The following is a 6,000-nucleotide window of genomic DNA, read 5'->3' on the forward strand; positions in this document are numbered from 1 at the left end:
TCGAACGTTTTAAAGATAGTTTATGTCATAAAGCAATCTGAAAAAAAAAGAATTGCATTGCATTAATGTCCCTATTTCTTAATTTCATCGGAAGTATAAATGAAATTGTTTTTTAAGAGTCCGCTGTTGCGCAGCTTTATATGTAGCAAACAAATTGTCTTTCATACCTCAATGCAATAACTCATACAGCTGGTTGGGAAATGATTATCACTAAGAATTTTAGATCTCTTTGCTATGGTTAAGTTTTGCAACGCATTTAGCATTCAATCGTATTAAACCAATGAAAATTTAGCAGCTAATAAATGTGAACGATTATATTTAGTGCATTCACTGCTTTGTCCATAGGAAAAATCGTTTATACTTTTTTGTATATTCAAAAGCATGGAAGCAGATACCTACCGTTTGTTTAAAACACGGGGTCTTGCTTTTTTCGAAAACAGTTGAGGCAAATAAGATGAATGGCTATTAACAATATCGCCTTTCTTCAAAGTGGTACAATGTATAAAGTCTTAGGTAGCAGAAAACAGAAGATCTGAGGAAATTTGGAAAATTACACACAAGTTTTGCATAAGCCCTGCATAGCTAGTGAACCCTTCATGTTACATATACCAAAGTATATATCGATTATTTTAATCTTCACACTATATGTTTATCAAGTTATGATATCGTCAGCGAAGTAAACTCATTTTCGGTGTACTCTCGAACATTGTTGTATACCATGGAAACCAACAGTAAAATAAAAAAGTAAAAAAGCAATGCTAAATTTGTGTGTTTTTGACCCAAAATTGCAAAAAAAAATTTGTACTCTTTTTTCTTATTAGACCTACTTTAAATCAAAGATATTCTTTTCATGCGACAAAATAAAACGGAATTTTCTATAGGTCAATTAGGTGGAATTTTCAATATCTCACCTGGCAGCATGGCGTCCATTTTCAGCCTCAAGTAAAGCTAGCAAATCTGGTATAGAGCCACTTACGCATTAACCGCTAAATCTTAATCTCAAACCCATTTTTCACCAAAAAACGCAATTTCTGGACTATGAAGCGCTGTATTAACCATTCACACTCAGTGCAACCAATTCTAGGCTATATCTATTTTTTATTGTATGGAATCCATTTATACAGAGATTGCCTGTTAATAAAAAAATAGCGGGTACCAAGGTATTTAATACAACGACAAATAAATGTCATTGTCTGAACGTTTTTATACCATAGTAAATATCTGATACAATACATAAATCAATTTACTCTGCACGATATGTGATTGTTTTTGATAAAATTGTATTCTTTGGTATGCACTTTATTGCCACAGCTTAAAACGTGACCAAGCCATGCATATTTTAATAATGATTAACCTTTGGCATTTTTGTTTCTACCAGGAATAATTCAATTCAAAACAGAACAAATGACACAGACTGTAAACACAAGAATGCATGTCGATAGCTGGATCTATATTACATGTTGTTATTTATAGTTGAAAATAGCTATCGTGTGTTTTAATCCGAATTCCTTGACTAAGGTCATAACGTCCAAAATTGCGGGAATGTTGAAGAATATTGACCTTCATCCTCATTCAAGGTCATTTATGTAATAAGGTCAAATAACTTTTGCAACGTTTTCTACTACGTGACATATTGAAACATGTGTGTAGCATCATGTAGAACATGTGTAATACACATTGTAGATTTTCCATGAATGCGTTGCTTTTCATTGTCGTTCAAATTTAAGGTCACAACGGGGTCACATAGGTCACAATACATGTAAACTTTAATTTTAAAGACTAATTACACCATAGAAGTCATATCTATATCTCATGATCTCGTACAAAACGAACGTCGACAAAATAATATAGTAATATTAAAAGTCACAGATCTATGTCAAATGTTGAAAAATGGTCTTCACACTCAGTGTTTCAAATGCCAACGTCAATATAAGGACACGAGCTCCGTCCATGGTCGAAATGGTAACCACGTGGTTTTAGCTAAGTGCTCAAAAGAAAGAAACCTACAAGAACATATTTACCAATATAAAAACCAAAGATCAAAGAGTGTGTCAAAGAATATATGAAACGGACTGTGTTAAGATGTATTTTGAAGTGCCATAACACCTTTGGAAACATTTTTTTGACGCAATCTAACCGAAGGTTTTATCTTTTTATTGAAAATCAATTACTGATACCAAAATGGTATGAAATTGCTGATGGGGGGGTGGGGGGGGGTTGGTGCGTTTACGTATTTGTAAATTACCGATGCAATATTGGCTCCTTATCACATGTCCAGTACACTATGCGATCGTTTAAAAAAGATAAGATAGCAAGCATAGTTGTTGTGGTCGTTTAAAAACCGTAAACTTGGCATGGAAATATGAATTTCCTAATTAATACTTTTTGTAAATCAAATCATAAATTCCCCAATGCAGAACAATCAAACCCATTTGGCATGTATCCCAGCTAAAATTACATGTGACGTAAAATGACTATTAAATATGTTAAAACGGTCATATAAAAACGTGAAGAATTAACGTTAATGATAAGACTTCAAATCCACCGAGGAACAATTGTCACATTTTCAATCAGAGGATCCTCTTCATGCTTTTTAAACAATGCCATATTAGTTCTTAATAATCTAGCGGATAGATTAGACAAGGTTTAAGTTTAGCGGTGTGGGAACTGTTGCTACAGTAACAGGTGGGGCTAGTACCGCTAATTTCTGTTGGATCATAGATAAGTGAATACCTGTATGAGTATGAGTCATATCTAATGGAAACAAGTTCAAGATGCCATCGGTGAAGGGACAACTGGAAAAATATCAGTATGGATAAACATATTTCTGAAGCGGAAAAAGTACAAACAATTCTTGGGCCTGACAACATGTATAATTAGTGCTTTCGAAATGAGTGCAAAATTTGTAGCAAAACGGACAAAGACAGAAGCTAAACGATACTTCACTAAAAAGATTGCAAAGACTGTAAATCGTTTTTGGTTTTGTTCTAAATTGTTGTTACACTACCATTGGACATTGTCATTCTCATTGACACCTGTGATATTACAGCCAACGGATCACCTTAATGTGGCATCTTTTACACAAATACGGACATATTGTCATAGTTAGTTAGAGAATCAAAAGGTAACACTTTTCTGGAACAATCACGTTTGAACAAATTTCTTTCGTGGTTTGGGGCCGTACTGTTTTTTATGATTGGACTCGATTAAGCAGTATTTCAGAAGGAAGTTTTACATTTATCAGGATCATCATGTTACAGTCGCTAGTAACTATCAACATACATGTATCTCTATTTGTTACCTAACTAAAATACTATTTAGGTATAATAAGGTAATTTCGGGGGGGGGGACTGTTTATTCATGAACTTACTTGAATTTCGTTGCAAATATACAGTAAATGCCCAGAAACTATTGACAGGTCGACTTCATTGCTATATAAAATAGAATAGTTTATATTTTTTTTTTGATTAGTTAGAAAATAATGGTACGCTTCATCTGAAGAAGAAGAAAAGTAAGTGGTAACTTATTATATTTCGAGGCAGTTTTAATTTATAATGAAGTAAATATGTTAGTGCTTGCTAAGTATACGGGAAAGCCTATCATATATATTGACTACTGTGCATGTAAGCACTTAGTTTTCTGCGATATTTAATTATCAATATTCTTTTTTATATATATTGTATAATACTAATTGACATCCAGAGTAAATGGGTGGATTGAATTCATTGTAATAAAAACATTAATATATTATCGATTGTCATTCGTTATAAATATGAATGTGTTATTTTTCAATACATTAACTTACACTTACATAAACTGGTCATTGCGTTGTATGCTGATAGGACATTTTAGGGGAACGTACTATTAAATGAAGAAGGTGTTAATGCTTTGCGACGGTACTGTAAATGTTTGCACGCAAGAAACGGCATTTGTCGGATGAATCGAAGCCATGAATCATGCAACTTTCACATGTACACTTGGAATTTCCTAATTGAAGAAAACATTGATTAAGCTTTTGTTTCAGGCTGGTTCTAATATAGGGCTAGCACGGCTTATTTGATTATATATTACACTCTTGGAAATGTTCTTTTTATTATGGATTATAATATGGTGTATCTAGAATAATATGGTGATATTTCTAGAAACTCATGTAGTACAAAAAAAACCTCATAGTTTGTCATAGAAATGAAGTTACACAGAATGTTTTATTTCAAAACCTTGATCGGCCAATCCCCGAAAATCCCAGCCATTTGGTTAGTTTATGCCACGTCATCAGCATTATCTCACGTTATATGACGGACCTATCAATTTTATAGGCTCAAACCAACAGTTGCCACTTGTGTCCGTCAGGGGACCACAATTTAAAGCTGAGCATTTTTATTTTTTTTGTGTGGAATTCACTGTAGTCAGAAAAAACCTACCTATTTATCTCATTTAGTTTAGTAGCCTTATGATATTAGGGAATAGGTGTAGCTCATTAGAAGCTATCCAGTTAATCGATGATGTTTTTTTTTACAGTTAACGTACATATATAACTGGATTGATTAATATTTAAACAAAACAAACATATTCCTCTATTACAAACATACTAAAAATTCAAAGAGATTTTAGTTTATCCACTATGCATAACGTGTTTATTGTTCGCGCACAGGTAGTAGGAATTTGTAAAATATTGCATTCATAAACATTTCCAACTTTCTATGTTTACCAATAGAGAATACAACTATGTTTCCAATATTGAAAACACTATTGTTACCATTTATAGAAAGCAATTGCATGCTTTAAGGTATTTTGGGTACATTTTCATAGGCCTGATTGACATCTGGATAGTAATCCCCTACTGTTTCTTTGGCGTAGATATTTGCAACGGTGGACAGGTTACAGAAATAAAATCACAATCACTTCACAATTGAACGGACCTATAAAAATGTTGGTTATTCGTTGTCCAAACGTTATGCGGAAAAAATTTGTATGCTTGATGTGAAATAGCTAATAGCGGAAGTTTTTTGGTTTTGAATGTACAGATATGCAAACTACATTACTGTGAAGTTAATAACTTACGTAGGAATCCCCATTGTTATTTTTAGACAAAATTCTCCACTGTTTTATTTAAGACATATAATTAAGGTACACATGCAGCTGATGCAGCCAGCAGTGGACTCTTACCAGGAATTGTTTCCCCATTTCATTCAACCGAACCTGTTTACCGTGATGGGCTGAGTATACTAAAAATCGACGTCTCGATGTGAGGCTGTCTGATAGGAACGAGAGTATTCTGATCTAATAAAGGAGCTAGCAGATGACTTAGGGTCAACTTGAATTGGTGGGTATTTCAGCTTCCGACCGTTATTGGCCAACGCTCGGACACCATCTTCATCTACGGTGACGGTTCGATTGATTGCTTGTGCTGCTGCTGGCCCGACCGGTGGGATGGTGTATGATTCCATTTCTTAGCTGTCGGGGACTGGGTAGTGCTGTAAACTCCGGCGGAGCCAGGAATTCGGTTAAACATTATTATGAAAAGCATGTATCTGAAAAATAGTTCAAGATGCTTGGATGAAGACAGGACGTTGTGACAATAGCGCTAAACAGGAATACAAATTCACGAGATCAATAGGCAAGAAAAAGATGCCCGGACAAACTCACGTTCACATTAATGCTATGAAATTTCTAATCGAAATGTGCAATTAGAGATTGGTTTTAAATCAGGGCTCATTACGAGTTACGGACCTCCCGCTTTCGCTAAGAGATTAGCGAGATGGAGACGTCACAGTACCCAAATCGGATCACAAAAACAACATCTTTTTCTTTCTAAAGCAAATTTTACAACTAACCTTTCACATATCGTGTTTTTTCATAAATAGAGTATGCGTGACGAAGTTCAGACAGCTCCACACTGTCAATAGTCGCGTGCGCTCGTGAATTATGACGTCACAAACATTGCCAGATGAACTTCCGGTTTTTCAACAGAAGAGTACCCAAATCGGATCAGCGAGAGAA

At 34.5% G+C, this 6,000-nt stretch overlaps 1 pseudogene; it reads right to left on the reverse strand.

The window, feature by feature from the left end:
• LOC138327163 (ferric-chelate reductase 1-like) overlaps positions 1 to 5,447 on the reverse strand; it is a 31,825-nt pseudogene extending 26,378 nt beyond the window's left edge.
• Positions 5,448 to 6,000: the final 553 nt, after the last annotated feature.

This window comes from Argopecten irradians, chromosome 7 (genome assembly GCF_041381155.1).
Source record: "Argopecten irradians isolate NY chromosome 7, Ai_NY, whole genome shotgun sequence".
NCBI lineage: Eukaryota > Metazoa > Mollusca > Bivalvia > Pectinida > Pectinidae > Argopecten > Argopecten irradians.